This window comes from Chiloscyllium punctatum, chromosome 17, assembly GCF_047496795.1.
Source record: "Chiloscyllium punctatum isolate Juve2018m chromosome 17, sChiPun1.3, whole genome shotgun sequence".
NCBI classification, from domain to species: Eukaryota; Metazoa; Chordata; class Chondrichthyes; order Orectolobiformes; family Hemiscylliidae; genus Chiloscyllium; species Chiloscyllium punctatum.
In genome coordinates, this window is record NC_092755.1 from 93,986,183 (window position 1) to 94,004,762 (window position 18,580).

General features: G+C 41.4%; 1 long non-coding RNA gene across 1 annotated transcript; it reads left to right on the forward strand.

Annotated features, from left to right (window-relative positions):
* Positions 1-2,786: 2,786 nt before the first annotated feature.
* Positions 2,787-16,066, forward strand: LOC140488142 (uncharacterized). The gene is made up of 3 exons (XR_011963002.1): positions 2,787-4,288; positions 7,124-7,325; positions 11,651-16,066. It is a non-coding gene; the product is annotated as an uncharacterized lncRNA (long non-coding RNA).
* Positions 16,067-18,580: the final 2,514 nt, after the last annotated feature.

Below are 18,580 nucleotides of genomic sequence, written 5' to 3' on the forward strand. Positions count from 1 at the left end.
AGACCTCCTTGTGTCAGTGGCCCGGGGTCTGCCTTGTCCAGCTGCAGAGCTGTCACAGTGAGGTGCTCACCAGCTTGTGCTGCAAAACACTATATATCTGACTATCCCACCAGGATATGGGTGGATGCAGGAGACAACCTTGCTGATGTTTCCTTTTGAGGTCTCTGAACACTGTTCCTCAGGTCAAGGGTATCCCTTCTGGTGGACCTGTCCATTTTCTCTTTGCCAAGGCCATCTCAATGGAACCTTGTAAGACATGAGAGCATTGCATCCAGTGGTTAGAAGGGGATGTGTGATGAATGATCTGGTCAGTGGGCTTAATGTGAGGACTGCAGATACTGGAAACCAGAGTTTAGATCAGTGGGGTGCTGGAAAAGCACAGCAGGTCAGGCAGCATCTGAGGATCAGGAAAATCGACATTTCTGGTAAAAGCCCTTCATCAGGAATAAAGGCAGGAAGCCTTCAGGCTGGAGAGATAAATGGATGGAGGTGGGGCTGGAGAGAAGGTAGCAAAGAGTACACTAGGTGAACGCGTCTGTTTCAGTACATGGTTGAAGAGCTTCAGGGCAGAGGAGATGACCTGGGGGGTTGCACAGGGAGAGAGAGAGAGAGACTCACTGAGATTCTTGTGGAGAGAGGAGAACAACTTCAAGGTAGGCATCCTTGCAAGAGGATTCGCAGTAAGGTTAAAATCAACTAGGCAAAAGTGAGGACTGCAGATGCTGGAAACCAGCACTGCTCTGATCTAAACTCTGGCTTCCAGCAGAGGTCTTTGACCTTTCTGTACTGCTCACTGTTCCTCAAGACAGTAGAAGTAGGACTGACTGGGGTGGAGACCTTGGACCAGGCTGCCGGGGGCTGGTGGCATGCCTCAGTCCTCCAGAAAGTGTCTCTCTCTTACCCCCCCCCCCCCCCCCCACACACACACACACACACACACACACACACACACACACACACACACACACACACACACACACGTACTCCAGGAAGTGTGCACCCACCACACAAACCACATTACCCATCCACTAGGACCTCCAGATCCTTGCCAGAGAATTGTGGCTTTGTTTTTCCCTTCTCTAATATTTTTGGAACAACTGAGCAGGATGGGTTTGGAATGCTAGTGTTTGACCAGAATCACAGCAGCCTCTTAAAGGTGGCATAGACACAAGGGTTTTTTTATTTTTGGCAGATACCTGAGAGTAGTAAGTTCTTTCAAGAACAAGTGGCTGGTGGAATGTAGGGCTAGAATTGAGCAAGTGGGGCACTAATGATGCCTAGTTTTTTAAAAATCCACCTTATTCACTGGTGAGGACAATTTGCTGGGCCTAACAGCTGAAATCAGCAAATTGTCACCTGACCAAAGAAAGTAAGAATGCAAGATTAACAATGCATATATTGTGAAATGGAAGTTGTTTCTCAGACTAAAATTGCATTAAGACTGCATTCCAAATTGCGATGATATCAAAACATTTGAGTCACTAATGTGATTATTTCAAATGGTTGTTACACAACTTTCCCTAGAAAATCCATACATTGAGCCACCATGATGCCCCAATGGTTAGCACTGCTGCCTCAGCTCCAGGGACCCAGGTTTGATTCCAGTCTCTGGCAACTGCCTGTGTGAAGTTTGCACATTCTCCCCAGTGGCTGCGTGGGTGCTCTGGTTTCCTCCCATAGTCCAAAGATATGCAGGTTATGGGCAATTTACCTCAGCCAATTCACCTAGTGTTCAGAGATGTGTAGGTTAGTTGTATTAGGCAGGGGTAAATACAGGGTTGGGGGAATGGGTCTAGGTGGGTTACTCTTCAGAGGGCTGGTGTGCAATTGTAGAACCAAAGGGCCTATGATTTTCTTTGGTGAAGATGACACTTCTTCTGACCTACAGTGAGATGATTACTGTTTAGTAAAAATTGGGGGAATGTTTAATGTGCTGCGAAGAAATGGGACGAGTGATTGCCTCAACTCACCTTCAATCTGTTTCCAACTGCTAAGTGATGCATGGAATAGTTTTACGTAAGTTAATGTTTATATTCTCACCTCACCTGTTCCCTCAGTTCTAGAAAATCAGGCAAGCTGTGCTTGAAAAAAATCATAGGTGAAGGGATTTCACATGTGGGTAATGGAATTAGAACAGGGGCCTTTATACGTGAGACGAGTTGAGGAAAATAGTTCTGGAGTGCATGACTGTACCCATTTTAGAATTTGGTGTCTAACCTGATTTAGTGTCGAGGAATCAAAGATGAACCTGAAGTTTCGCGATCAGGCTAGAACCTACTCTTTCGGCTGGATAGTCTATGTAATCATTTCACGTTGTGAAAATAAGGGACGTTATGGGATTTGCTGGACAAGCAACCGGAAACCTGAGCAATGATTAAATATTTGCGTTAAATACTGTGGATGCTGGAGATCGGAAATAAAACCCCGTCGACCAGCGTATGTAAATCAACGGGAATCACAACAACTTGTATGGTTCTTAAAAATAAAGCATTGAAAACACAGTTCCCTACGTTATTCTGTAAAATGGGAGAGGGAGTTCAGGTGTATTGTCATTCCTGTTTGAGGACAATCACAGAAACAAAAACCAAAAAAAACCTTGGGAAATATTCGGCCGATGAGGCAACATCTGTGCAGAGGAGTCAACTTTAACCCGAAAAGTTGACTTTCTCCATATCTGACATACTGCGGGTTTTCAAAGTTGTTTTTTTTAAATTTCGCATTTCCAGCGTTCGGTACCAATGTTTTTGTTTTAAGATTTTTTTTATTAAATGGAGGCAACCGTTAGTGCGAGAGGTCATATTGTCAAAGCCCCGTTTTTCAGTGTGGGCTTGTAGCCCAGAGATGGGCAGAAAGCGCTCCCCAGTCCTGGGTAGCACAGTGCACTCGACACCGGCCGCGGTTACCCATCGCAGTGTTTTGTGGATCGGGAAACCAGCTGAATTCAGGCGGTGAAATAACGTCCAAAAAGGAGGGATCGGAGACAGGAAGCAAGCGAATCCTGGAGGCGAGCGGATGGACAAAAATCGGAATAAAGCAATGTTAAAGTAGATTTATATTTTTCTTAACAAATTATTGTCGGCTTTCATCTCTGGAAAAAAAAAATGGAGGATTAACATCGATTTACAGCAAAAAAAAAGACAACGGAGAAAAGGAAAGTACGTTGGACGTACCAGAGTCTTTAACCAGTATGAAACCGATCGTGAAAAATATCTCTGGGTAGGCAAACAAAGAGGGAAAGGATTCTACCACTGTGCCGATTAACCAAGAGGGACAACCCTTTTCCCGGATATGCAGAAGAAAGATCTTAATTGTCAGGAAGCAGCGGCAACAGCCCGGTAAAATGTCTCGGAAACCGAAACCAGAGAACAATAGGAATATTTCCAGGTTAAATAGTTAGTGACTATAATAATTATCCTGGTAAAGGGCCAGTGTATGATTAATTATTCCAAAGTAAACAGAAAGGAGGGTAAACCTGCGAATGAGGATTCTGGGCAGCAAGCAACTAGCAAAAGAGCAATGACTTACGGAGTCGTAGAGGTGTACAGCATGGAAGCAGACCCTTCGGTCACTTCGTCCATACCGACCAGATATCCTAAATTAATCTAGTCCCATTTGCCAGCATTTGGCTTATATCCCTCTAAAACCTTCTTATTCATATACCCATCCAGATACCTTTTTTGGTCAATAATTTCGCACAGAGTGGAAGAAGTGTTCTAAACCTGGAATTGGGGAAAAAAAACATGCTCAGGAGGTGGAGGGTTACATTCAACAAAGGAGGTGACCAGAAGTGGAGAACCAGGGAAATAATTCCAGTTTTTCAGAAAAAGTGGGAGAGAGTAATGTGAGAGCTAATCATATTGTATGAGGATTTGCAGTCTAAATCATATTAAATGCAGCCATTTCCATTCTTGGAACCAAATAAGGGGAGAAATTGTTGGGGAAACATTCACATGGATTTCTTAAAATACTTTTCATAAAGCTAGCCCAGAATAATTTCTTTAATACAAATTTGGGTAGGAACACTGCTTCAGTTCACCCAATCAATGAGAAACTTTGACGCAGGATTTTTTTAAATCAGCTGTATGTTGGATGATTGGAATATGACAAACTGGCTGCATGTACTTTGAGAAACATCCAGGAGATAGTCACTGAGTTAAACTTTTCTGTGGTTTCACTCCGAATTGTGCTGAAAAAGTGGCTTTGCATCCAACTCTGACTCTAATGGGCTGTGCTTCTTCCATAACCACCGTCAAATTTACACGCCAGCACCCTGACATCCAAATCAATGGTAAGGTTGAATTGCTGAAGCTTTCATTAACAACTGAGTGCTCCTCTAACACATACTGAATCACTGACATTACATGAGAGAAGAAGGCACTTCTGGCCACAGTGGACACTAATTGTAGCAACTCATGTTTTAATTATCCTTTAAAAAATCCCCATACCTATTTATTTCCTTGGTGATAATTAGATTAGATTACTTACAGTGTGGAAACAGGCCCTTCGGCCCAACAAGTCCACACCGCCCCGCTGAAGCGTAACCCACCCATACCCCTACATCTACATTTACCCCTTACCTAACACTATGGGCAATTTAGCATGGCCAATTCACCTGGCCTGCACATCTTTGGACTGTGGGAGGAAACCGGAGCACCCGGAGGAAACCCACGCAGACACGGGGAGAACGTGCAAACTCCACACAGTCAGTCGCCTGAGGCGGGAATTGAACCCGGGTCTCAGGCGCTGTGAGGCAGCAGTGCTAACCACTGTGCCACCGTGCCGCCCACTGCCACCGTGCCGCCCACTTGCAACTTTATAATTGGCGAGGCAATCAGTGAAAATAATTTTCAGTATTTATCCCCTTCAGATCTTCCAGAATGCATTACAAACTCTGTTAGATTTCCCTTTAACCAGTTTGTGAAATAACATTTTTAACTTTTCCTCTTAATTATGACTTGATTGTCTTGATGTCATTTATCTGAAGGGATTGGTTTTGTTCAGTTGGCTATATAGGTGGTTTCTGATGCAGAGTGATGCCAACAGTTTGTGTGTTCAATTGCTACAGTGGCTGAAGTTACCATAAAGGACATTCCTTCTTAACTTTTCCCCTTGCCTGTGATATGGTGACCCTCAGGTTAAACCACCACCAGCTCTCGCTCTCTCTCTCTCTCTCTCTGTCTCTCTAATGAGAAAAACAGCCCTGTGATCTGGTAAGACTACAGCAACTTTACCTTTTACCATTTATCTGACGCTTTACGGTATAATTATAATTACTGTAACATCTCTTCAATAATGAGGTGTCCATTACAGCAACTATAATTTAAATATTGTGTACTTTAGCAGAACTTTCTTGTGTTTAGTCAATTCCTCAATGAAGACTGTCCAGAATGCCATTGGCCATCCACATCTCCAACTCGTGCCTATTGTTCTTCCACCTTACTCCTCTTTTTCCCAAAATATATTTCTTTATATCTGCATATACATGCCTTTGCTGTCTCTGTCAGCTTTGGTATGCTGTTCATATCTTTCTGCAGTCATCTGTATATGCCTTCAGGTTTCCTAGCAACCTAATGTTTGTTTAAATATATTACTCCTAATTATAAGGGCAAACCACTCCAGCTGATGGGTTTTCCTGTCCCACCACTCAAAGAGTCAAATCTCTGCTAATCAGGATGGTTCCACAGGCATTCAACAACATTGGAGGCTTTATCTGGCTAGAGGGGGCACCTCAGAATTGCTGGCCAATCCCAACTGTGCCAATTTGAGTGGTGTCCATTTTTGACACAGCAAGCAATTCCACCCATCTAAGTGTCAGAGACTCCAAGACCAGCTAGATGTCAGGTATCATGGTTGGTTTGGGAGAGGAAGACTGAAGGTGGTGTGAGAAGGTGGGTTTGGATAACATGATGAAAAGGAGGGAACATCCAGGCAGAGGGAATGTGAGGAGGGAATGGCTAATGTAGAAGCGGGTCAGTGATACCAGCTTCTTCTCCACCCAAGGCCCGAGCAAAGTGATCTGTCAGGATTTACCCCAATAGGAAGCAGCACTTGTGGCGGGTGATTTGGGAAGGCAAACCCATCTCCTACAGGGAACTGTAAAATTCTGGTCTATTTAATCATTTCAAAGCATTTTAATTAAATTTACTTAATCATGATTTTCTTTACTATTTCATGCTCACTGCCCACCTAAATGTTCACAACTTTCATTCTGCACTAATCCAACACCGGCATTTCCACGTCAAAATAAGATAAACCAACCTATCATTTGTGGTTTATCATTCACCACTTCTCTAGTTGAAGATGTTACATATGTCACCCTTCAATCCTTCAGATCAATTCCCCAGGTGCAACTGCAGCGATTCTACCTAAGCTCCAGACAGTTCTTTGTCCCATTTCAACAATATGCCTCACACCAAACCTCACCCTCACTGTACCAGTGTGTCATTTTTCACTTCCCATAACTGTAGGCCTATAATCTGAATGTGTGTCAATTTGATACCAAATTAATGTCAACTTGGCAATTAGCACATGATTCAATCTGCTCAAACTAATTTACATGGGATTGCTAAACTTGAGCTGCAGACATGAAAGGCCAATGTTTAACCCACGGTGCCACCCAACCCTGATGTATTTCATACTTCACAAACGTTTCCCCACTGTGACCCTACTCTGAGGCTTGAAATTTATTATAAGTCGTCAGGGGAGCTTGGGGTGGGGTGTGGAGATGTAGTTTGTGACATCAGCAGCCTGTTAGAAGGGGAGCATGGCTAATATAACTTGATCAGAGCTCTAGAGTAGCCACTGCTGCATCAGAGCTAATGACCCCAATGTTTCAGCTGGCAACTCCATTTGGGATCCTGACTCTCGCTTTGGGAACTCTGTTATATGCAGTGACATGGTCTTAAAAGTGTGTGCCGATCTTGTCAATCCATTCAGTTTCCTGTAATACATCTTATGATTTGTTTTCCTTCAGTTCAACAAATGAGTGTTTAGAAAGGAGGCCAATTGCTCACCACCCATCTATGCTTCATGAATTATGACCTGTTTAGTACTTACAGCTTCTTATGTGAGATGCTCGTACAATCTTACATTTCACTCTGTTAATCTCTGAATTAATTTCTAGTGATTGAACCTAGCACCGTGACTGCTGTACATGACGATACACCCTCCTCTGGCTGCTCAGTAGCATTACCTACAAAGTTAAAGACGTGATGGCCTTCAGCTCACAGAGATCAGAAAATATGAAGAGTGTCAACCAGCAGCCAGCCACCTTGGTGAACTGAACAGAATGTTTAAAGACAAATGCCAGCAGGCTTCAAGTAATGGTATTGATGAAACAAATTTGCCGAAGCGAAACTAGTCTGTCAAATATAGAATTCAGAACATGGATACGGTTCATATTCCAAGAGAACAGCCTCTTGGGCAGTTGGGATAGATTCCAAACAGAATGAAAAAATGATGGAACTTTAACTGCTCCTCCAGTCAGTTGTGATTATATTCACTTAAATTAATGCAGTAGGAAATGCAACAGGCATAACAAGAAATAATACAAATAAGCATTAATATAATTCTGAATTTGGACATTTCTGAATTATCTCAGAGTCATGGAGGTATACAGCATGGAAACAGACCCTCAATCCAACTCAACCATATTGACCAGATATCCAAAATTAATATGTCCCATTTGCGAGCATTTGGCCCATATCCCTTTAAACCCTTCCTATTCATATGCCCATCTAGATGCTTTTTGAATATTATAATTGTACTAGCCTCCACCTCGTCTGGCAGCTTTATTTTTCTTCCTTATCTGAAGATGGTGACTTATGCTGGGAAACAACATCCCAGTACCAGAAGAGTTCTGTTACTTTGGCCAGATGACTCTTTCGCATATCACCCAAGCCCATGAATGCCATCAAATTGCTCAGTAATGGAGGGATCACAACTTTCTTCCTGCCCAATGTCTACTTAGATGCACTTCCAATAGGAGTCAGTGAATAATGATAAAAAGTAGAAACACAGGCTGATTTCCAACTGTTGTCCCATTTTCCCCCCTCTGTTGAAGCAAAACGCTCAGATTTATTCCGGGCCATGGAGGGAGAGAGAACGATCACCCACGTGCACAGAGACATGAATTTGTCGTCTTCTCTCTCCAACAGCAGTTTCTTAATGAATTATATAGTCATTTTACAGGGAGGAGCATCCAGATAAGGCATCATACATATTGATTGGGTGACTGTTACAATCAGTGAGTGTCAATACTAAAGATTAAACCATCTGCTGTTACACAATGAACGTTCTTATCCTTAACTGGCATCGCATAATGAATACTTTTCACCTTGTTAAACTGACCTTACATACTGAATTATTCTAATATTGTTAAATGGCTCTACATAATGAATGCTTTTCCACCTTGTTAACCCATTACCCCATTGTTAACTGCAAGTTCTTATCTGTTCTTATCTGATCTGAGTCATGCTCAGCTGAACCTCTTGTTTCACAAAATTCAAAACCTAACTCTTTCCCTACCTGTCCATACCTGGTTCACATTATCATTCCCTCCTTTTTATCATTTCATGATAACTCATGGCATTATCAGCTTTCATAAGGCTCTGACAGCCAGTATTTAAGTAAGTCTTTGATACACAACATGCAGTGATTATAACAACAAAAATTACCAGTCATTACAGTAAATAGATTTTGAAGAATCCTCCCATGTGGAAAAAATTCATCAGTAAAGTTCTTAAATCCACAGTCTTTAGTGACTACTCCATCCCCTCCAAGTCAAGTGAAAATGAGCCAGTTCTTCAAATCTTTTTTAAGTAAAGTCCAACCTGAAAACAAAATTCAATCTGCCCTTCTGCAATCACTCCACAGAAAAATCTGAATTCTTAAATAAGAGCAGTTAAATGCTTCACAAAACTGACGAGACTTCCATCCTTCTGGAGAAGCATCAGATGGAGGATACCAGCACATCGGAGTGTGCAGTGCAGTAGCTGCAGGCTATGTGAATGCAGCATTCTTTGCTGCTTCTGCTCCCTCTGTGCTGTTAAATGTAACAAAGCCAAAAGGCTGTTGTAGTGTTAGCTTGATCAGTGAACCATCATATCCCTTAAATCAAAAGACAAGGTAAAGCTCATGTGGTTTAATGTCCATAGGAAGATCACTAACAAAAAGTGTACTTATCTCCTCTTCACTGTTGTTAGTTTCTTCACTTTTCATGCTTATGACTGGGGAGCTGATTGAATCTGTTGGATCAGTTTGTGAAGGGGTGGGCAGTGGTCTGAAGATGTGCTTTACCTGTGAATGGAGAAACTCTAGAAACAATGTTAGCCGCTGAAAGTATCTCTGCATTTCCTCTCTCATTCCTTGCCAAGGTGGCTATCAGTCTGAAGACAGTCACACATTTAACTAGATTAAATTGTGTCTGCCTATTTCAACATTCTCAGTCATCTTGAAGTCTGTTACTTTGTTCACTGTTTATGACATTATCAAGTTTTATACTATCCATAAACTTCTAAACTGTACTGCCTAAACAATTCAGTCAGTTATAAACAACAATCAATGGTCCTAAAATCGAATCCTCGGGGGACCCCATTCAGGTCATTCAAAAATTATTTTCCTTTAACAAATTGATTCTTGGCTAATGTGAAACTTATCAAGAAAAATATTTCAAAAGTCTGGGACAGCAAGAAAACAACAAAATGTTTTCTGTGCTTGAGCAAGTGAAGAGGCAGTTTCAGTTCAGATTTAAATCTCAAATATTTATGGGAAACAAATGCAGAATATTTAAAACATTTTCTCCAAATGAAACTTCCCAAATAAAACAGTCAAATTTACAGTGGCAACTTTGGTAGAGATCAACATTCTTTGAATTTGCAATATGAACAGGACCAATGAAGTCTGAACAATAATTAACATAATATAAACAACACAGCCTCAAGTTCTGATATTCTCTAGAAAATCTTAATAAAACATCAAACTCAAAATGCACTCTTCTTTTTGTGAACACTGCATTAAAATCACAGCAGCAAAGATATTTTAATACAATACTCTTATCTGGCTAAAGCATGACCACTGACCCAACTTTTCTTTTAAACAGGCACTGTAGAATTTCAAACAAATCAGGGGCTCAAGGCACTCAATCAATTTGTTTTAAGGTTACAAGTTTGATCATTTAAAAAAGGATGTAATGTACAGTTTCAATGTAAAAACAAAATCTGTCCCATTACATAGCTCACAAAATTGAATTGAGGTCCTGATTCAAACAAGGCAAAACGGTTACTGAAAAGGACTTTCTGAACCAGTATTTTAACATACCAAAATCTTTAAACTTCAAACACTCAGCATGGCATAACTTACATCGAAACTTTCCTTTTTCAACCCAAGTATTAGTACAACCTTAATTTCAGCATTTTCTCATTTTTTTGTATCCTCTCACTGAAATTACGCTTATAAAAAGAGAAAGCCCTTGCAGCAGACCACATGGCGCCGCAATCCAAGCCACTCTCTTCCCCCAGAACAAAGACTCGCAGAGCCTCAAATTTCACCACTAGGGGGCTTTAACCCCTTTCTCACTTTACTCCTCATGGGGGCTCAAAGTCCAATTAAACACAGAACTCAAATCCCACTTAAACACAGAGAACTCGAAGCTCACTTAAACAGAGAGAGCTCGAGCCTCGCTTAAACACAATGATCTCCCCCCTCAGCCAAAGCAAAACATTCAGAGACACAGAATAGCTTTACCTCTTTCATTATTATTCCGAGCTCTGGAGGGAGACAGAATGATCGCCCACGTGCGCAGAGTTAGGAGTTCATGATCTCTCCCAAACAGCAGTTTCTTAATAAACTATATAGTCATTTTACAGGGAGGAGCATCCAGATAAGGCAACATACATATTGATTGAGTGACCATTACAATCAGCAAGTGTCAATAGTAAAGATTAAACCATCTTTGTTACACAATGAAGCCTTAACTGGTTTTGCATAATGAATATTTTTCACCTTGTTAGACTGATCTTACATACTGAATGCTTCTAATATTGTTAAATGGCTCTATATAATAAATGCTTTTCCATCCTGTTAACGCATTACCATTGCCTCCAGCACCCCATTGCTAACTGCAAGTTCCTATCTGATCTGAGTCATGCTTAGCTGAACCTCTTGTTTCACAAAACTTAACTCTTTCCCTACTTGGTCATACCCGATACACATTCTCACAACAAACCCCAAGCTGAGAATTTTGAAGCCAGTGTCCACTACTAACATCTATGGCAATCAGCAACATGCAGCTCAGATTTGAGGCTGAACTTTGTATTTTCTGATCTATGCAGTTCAATTTCTCATCAAATAGTGTTCTTACTCACTGACCTCCCAGTTCTGGTCTAAATCCACTAATTGGGTTGTGATTATTTAAAATTTACTTTAAATAGCATTTTTTCTGCCATCAGAGACAAGAAACTTTAAGCACTTCATTCTACATTCAACTTGAATACTAATTTCCAGAGGCAATATTCCGGTTCACTCTGCCACTTAATTATTACCTACCAATACCTACATTAAAATAATTCCAAGCACTGACACAATTTAATCAAAACATCGACCTCAGCACAAATGAGAGGATAGTAACCAGTTTTCTTCTTTTTGTTGAAAGTGCACAGACAATGAAGATGGAGTTCTAATGAAAAATTCTAGATGAAACAAAAGGAAACACATTTGTAACAACAGAATGCTAACAAGTGACCAAGTTGGAATCCTCCCCTTGCACTGTTTTTTGAAGCTAGAGGATTATGTTGATTTTACTACTTTTCTTACAGACTGGTGGATTCACAATGCCTGAAAGAAGTTGGATTCCGACCATCAATGGGGCTCCATCACAGCAGTAAAACCTTAGTCATGGACTTTATACTTACACCTGTATTCCTATTCTCTGCTTATGCGACTAGCTGTGAAATTTATGGTTTTATATTGTCTCCTTTCTCCACTCAGTCTTTTAATAGGGTAGCTGTACTCTCTGACCCTCCTCTGTTCTTTATTATATACCATCCTGATTACTGACAGGGTCCACAGTCCCTCTAAAAATACCATTACACTATTAACCTTCTTGGTGACAGAAACGGTCAGTGTAACACTCCATAGTATAGACCCTAGAACAGAACAGCCCCATCAGTCCACCATGTCTTGCTAACCAATATGCTATTCTAAAATAATCCCATCTGTCTGCACATGGTCACTATCCCTCTATTCTCAGCCTGTTCTTGTGCTTATCTAAATGTCTCTTAAATTTTGCTATCATATCTGCTTCTAACAACTCCCCTGGTGTTTTTATCTTCTGTGTAAAAACACTTTCCTCACAGATCTCCATAAAACTTATCCACTCTCACTTTAAACCTACACCCCTTAGTATTTGGCATTTGCACCCTAGAAAAGAGACTCTGACTATCCACGTCCTTCATAATTTTATATACTTCTATAACTTGCTGTCAGCCCCCGACACTCCAGTGAAACAATCTAAGCTTGTCCAACCTCTCATCCCAGCTAATACACTCCAATCCAGAAAGAATGACAAGACTGTAATTGTGATTTGTTGCAGCATACTATTGATACATGATTGCAGGCTAGATTTTACAGTTGGGGGGAAAGCAAAGTTGAAACCCCACAAAACTTGTATCTGAGGTAGAACAGTCATTTGGTGGGATTTTCAGGAAAGAGATTCACCATCCAGTGAAGGATAGGGGGAGATTTCACAAAGCATGAGTGGCAAAGAATGGCCTTCTAAATTGAAAAGAGCAGCAGACAGTAAAGGAAAGAAAGAAAGAGAGGGGCTTTAAAGTGGAGAAACCATTTTTCCAATCTTTTAATACCTTTAATTAAGAAAATGGGTTACGCAGCAATTGTGGTGCTGGTTGTTGGGGGGCTGATTAGATTCTCTGCAGGATTAGATATTTTAGATTACTTACAGTGTGGAAACAGGCCCTTCAGCCCAACAAGTCCACACTAACCCGCGAAAGCGCAACCCACCCAGACCCATTCCCCTACATCAAACACTACGGGCAATTTAGCATGGCCAGTTCACCTAACCTGTACATTTTTGGACTGTGGGAGGAAACCGGAGCACCCAGAGGAAACCCATGCAGATACGGGGAGAATGTGCAAACTCCACACACAGTCGCCTGAGGTGGGAATTGAACCCGGGTTTCTGGTGCTGCAAGGCAGCAGTGCTAACCACTGTGCCGCCCAAAGTTTGTGTACGACTGCTCCTGAACTCAGGCAAGCAGGGATGACCTGTAGCCTAAACCATTGATTCCAATAGATTGCCACCAGGAAAGTCTCCTTCAGATGCTTAAACTGGTATCCGCAGTCAGAGGGAACTTGAATGTCACTAGAATGTCTAATTGGCCCTGATTAGCCTCTTGCTGAGTACAATTTACTATCTGCCACATGTGGGAGAGTGGTTTTGCTGGCCCCCAATCCCACCTGCTCAAAAATAGTCCATCTTGGCTCTCACCCACTTCCAAATCTAATCCCATTGGGAACCAAAACTCCAGCCTACCATTCAAAAACAGCAGTTAAGAGACAATGAGAGTAACTGAGAGTCACACAGACATAAGACTTTGTTGCAGTTGATTTCACTGGTATTACTATTTTCATTTGGAGAAAAAAAACAAAATAGTAGTTTGTTTGACCTGCACAAATGTAGATATTAACCAGCAATTATTATCCCATGTTCAATGAGGACAGCGTGAACAGCTTGAAATTGGTAAATGTGGGAGGCTATGTTTCCATTAGCAGGAGAAACTAGGAGCTGAGGGCACAGCCTTAAGAGTAAAAGGAAGACCCCTTAGAATGGAGATGAGAAGAAACTTCTTCAGCTAATGAATGGTGAATCTATGGAATTCATTGCCACAGAAGGCCGAGGAGGCCAGGTCAATGAGTACATTTAAGACAGAAATGGATGGGTTCTTGATTTTGAAGGAAATCAAGGGTTACAGGGAGAAGGAAGGAGAATGGGGTTGAAAAACTTATCAGCAATGATTGTATGGTGGAGAAGTGTCAATGGGCCGAATGGCCTACTTTCTGCTCCTACATCTTATGGTCTTACAGATATATGTTGGGGCTTTGTGCCAAAAAAGTGCAACTTATTTTGATATGGCTTAGATTGAAGACTTTTTTAACGTACAAATAATGTAAATATGATGAGATATGGTGTGTAAAAGCATTAAAAATTGCCTATTCAACTCAAATCAGGGCAATTTTTCCCATAAGTAACACTAAGGTGGGGAAAGGGGCTGAATTCAGGGAAATGTTAGTTTCATTCCTAATGACACAATACTGGGAATAGATATTAAGGTGGCAGTACAGATGTGAATAATGAGATTTTTTGTTTTCTTCTACTGAGCTGACCTCAGTCAAATATAATGCAATGACAGGAGTGCAAGAAACTTTTAAATTCATTTCATCAAAAAGTCAGTGATGAGTGCAAACCCCTGTACCAGATGTTGACATTATATAAATCTGATTGAAGTTCCCATATTATATGTTATAAAACTGTGGACTGTGCAGTATATTGCATAGTCTAGTTTGTATATTCCTTTATGTATAGTATATAACAGATTGTGGACTGTTACGCTGTGTATGGTGTTTCATCAGTGTGTTACCCTTTGTGTAATACATTCACCCTTTGAGTCACAAGTCTAATCATAAAGAAACTAATAATAGTTTAAATAAAGCATAGAATGTTGATATTAGCTATTGCTTTGTTGAGCCTTCATCAACCTTCCCTTGCCACTTTGCCTCTAGTCTTACCAACTCCAACAGTCTGTCCTGTCTGACTGTCTAATATCTGTGATGCAAATGTTTAGGCTGGAATTAAATCCATTGGAATCATAGAGATGTAGCACGGAGACAAACCCTTCGGTCCAACTCGCCCATGCCGACCAGATATCACAACCCAATCTAGTCCCATCTGCCAGCACCCGGCTCATACCCCTCCAAACTCTTCCTATTCATATACCCATCCAGATGTCTTTTAAATACTGCAATTCTACCAGCCTCCATCATTTCCTCTGGCAGCTCATTCCATACATGTACCACCATCTGCATGAAAATGTTTCCCTCTTTAGGGCTCTTTTATATCTTTCCCCTCTCACCCTAAACCTATGCCCTCTAGTTCTAGACTCCCACACCCCAGGGAAGAGACCTTGTCTTTTTATCCTATCCATACCCCTCATGATTTAATAAACCACTATATGGTCACCCCTCAGCCTCCAACGCTCCAGGGAAAACAGTCCCAGCCTATTCAACCTCCAAACCTGGCAATATATTTGTAAATCTTTTTTGAACCCTTTCATGTTTCACAACATCCTTCTGGTAGGAAGGAGACCAGAATTGCACGCAATATTCCATAAGTGGCCAAACCAATGTCCTGTACAGCTGCAACATTACCTCCCAACTCCTGTACCCAATACTCTGACCAATAAAGGAAAGCATACCAAATGCTGCCTTCACTATCCCATCTACCTGCGACTCCACTTTCAAGGAGCTATGAACCTGCACTCCAAAGTCTCTTTGTTCAGCAACACTCCCTAGGACCTTACCATTAAGTGTATAAGTCCTGCTAAGATTTGCTTTCCCAAAATGCAGCACCTCAAAATTATCAAAATTAAACTCCAACTGCCACTTCTCACTTGGCCCATCTGATCAAGATCGCATTGTAATCTGAGGTAACCTTCTTCACTGTGCACTACACCTCCAATTTTGGTGTCATCTGCAAACTTACTAACTGTACTTCTTATGCTCACATCTAAATCATATATATAAATGATGAAAAGTAGTGGACCCAGCATCGATCCTTGTGGCATTCTACTGGTCACAGGCCTCCAGTCTGAAAAACAGCCCTCCACAAATACCCACTGTCTTCTACTTTGGAGCCAGTTCTGTATCCAAATGGCTAGTTCTCCCTATATTCCATGAGATCTAACCTTGTTAACCAGTCTCCCTTGTCGAACACCTCACTGAAGTCCATATAGGTCATGCCCTCCACTCTGCCCTCATCAATCCTTTGTTATGGGTGTAGGTTTGCTCGCTGAGCTGTAGGTTTGATATCCAGACGTTTCATTACCTGGCTACGTAACATCATCAGTGGCGACTTCCAAGTGAAGTAAAGCTGTTGTCTCCTGCTTTCTATTTATATGTTTGTCCTGGATGGGGTTCCTGGGGTTTGTGGTGATGTCATTTCCTGTTTGTTTTCTGAGGAGTTGATAGATGGTATCTAGATCTATGTGTTTGTTTATGGTGTTGTGGTTGGAGTGCCAGGCCTCTAGGAATTCTCTGGCATGTCTTTGCTTAGCCTGTCCCAGGATAGATGTGTTGTCCCAGTCGAAATGGTGGTTTATTTCATCAGTGTCTAAGGCTACGAGGGAGAGAGGGTCGTGTCTTTTTGTGACTAGCTGGTGTTCATGTATGCTGGTGGCTAACTTTCTTCCTGTTTGTCCTACGTAGTGTTTGTGGCAGTCCTTGCATGGAATTTTGTAGATGACGTTGGTTTTGACCATGGTTTGTACTGGGTCTTTTAAGTTTGTTAGTTTTTATTTGAGGGTGTTAGTGAGCTTGTGTACTATTATGATTCCGAGGGGTCTTAGTAGTCTGGCTGTCATTTCTGAAACCACCATTTCAACTGGGCCAACACATCTATCCTGGGACAGGCTAAACAAAGACATGCCAGAGAATTCCTGGAGGCCTGGCACTCCACCCACAACACCATAAACAAACACATAGATCTAGATACCATCTATCAACTCCTCAGAAAATTAACAGGAAATGACATCACCACAAACCCCAGGAACCCCATCCAGGACAAACATACAAATAGAAAGCAGGAGACAACAGCTTCGCTTCACTTGGAGGTCGCCACTGATGATGTTACCTAGTCAGGTAATGAAACGTCTGGATATCAAACCTACAGCTCAGCGAGCAAACCTACACCCTAAACCTCAACCTGAGCTACAAACCTTCAGAAACCTTGCAAAAATCCTTTGTTATTTCTTCAAAAAAACACAATCAAGTTTGTGAGACATAATTTCCCATGCACAAAGCCACGTTGACTATCCCTAATCAGTCCTTGCCTTTCCAAATACATGTACATCCTGTCCCTCAGGTGTTTCCTCCAACAACTTGCCCACCACTGATCTGAAGCCTTCAGCATTGTTCCACAGTTTGCAGGGTCATTGGGAGAACATCTACTTTTCATGGACAGGAGGCAAGTGACTGTTACTGACTCCGAGAAATTGGTGTCCTGATGTCCATTGAAGGATAAGGAGGATACAGGCAATGTAACCTCTTTCTCTCCCAGACAGAGGCGGTTATAAATACGCTAACATCTAAATTATCTTTGGATTTTAAAGCAAACTAGCCATTTTTCAAAGCTCCTGGCTGCTTGATTGAACCCCATACTGTGACGTCTGGCTATGCCCAAGTGAAGGCCAATATACCTTCAGTTTCACTAGGTCATAGTTTGGCTTAAGAAACAGGAAGGTACCCCATTCCTTCACACTTGTAAGAATCTGACACCTTAAGGAGAGGATGGTGTCCTTCATCTTAGTGCATCTTTGGGAAGAGGTAACCATAATGGGAGAGGAAAGGTGAAGAAAAATGTTTACACAAGGATAGAATGAAGAACAAATATAAAGCAACAAACCTCCACTCCTCACTATGCATACAATAGCTTTGTGGCTCTTATGGCACAGTGGTGGTGTCCATTCCTTTAATTCCAGAGTCCTGGGTTTGAGTTCTACCTAGTCCAGAAGTGTATAATAACTTCAATTCCATTAAGTTCGTTTACATTTTCCGCTGCCTTGGGAAAGCAGCCAACATAATAAAGGACCGCTTCCACCCCTCTTTTTTCAGTCAGAAGATACAAAAGTTTGAAAACATGTAAATCAGATTTCAGAATAGCTTCTTCCCTGCTGTTATCAGATTTATTAACTTATCTCTCACTTGTTAAGAGTTGATATTTCTCTGCTGCTTCACTGTAGCATTAACACTATATTCTGCATTGTTTCTATTATCCTGATGTAGTTATGTAAGGTATGATTTGTCTGGATAGCATGCAAAGCAATACATTTTGCTGTATCTTGGCCTGTTTGACAGTAATAAATCAAATCAAAGTCAACGTAAGTATATGCTAATTTGCCCATAGTGTTCAGGGATGTGCAGGCGAGATGGGTTAGTCATTGGAAGTGCAGGGCTACAGGGATAGGGTGGGGGTGGGGTCTGGTTAGGATGCTCTTCAGCGGGTCAGTGTGGACTCGATGGGCTGTAGGTATTCTATAATAATCAAATCTCCGAAGAGGTAGATTGCAAAATATCTACAACCCTTTTGTTTGATATGGCAGGAAGCTACAGAGCAGACAGACTGGAGTACTGGTCATAGCAATGTGCTGTGGAATGTGCAAATAGTTTAAAAGTAGAGAAGGGGGAAAAAAACACAAAATATACAATCACAAAAATTAAAAATGATTCCAGCAGTCCCAACTTGCTTAAATGATCCTCTGCTTTTGTTTATGTGAGCAAATTGCATGAAAGG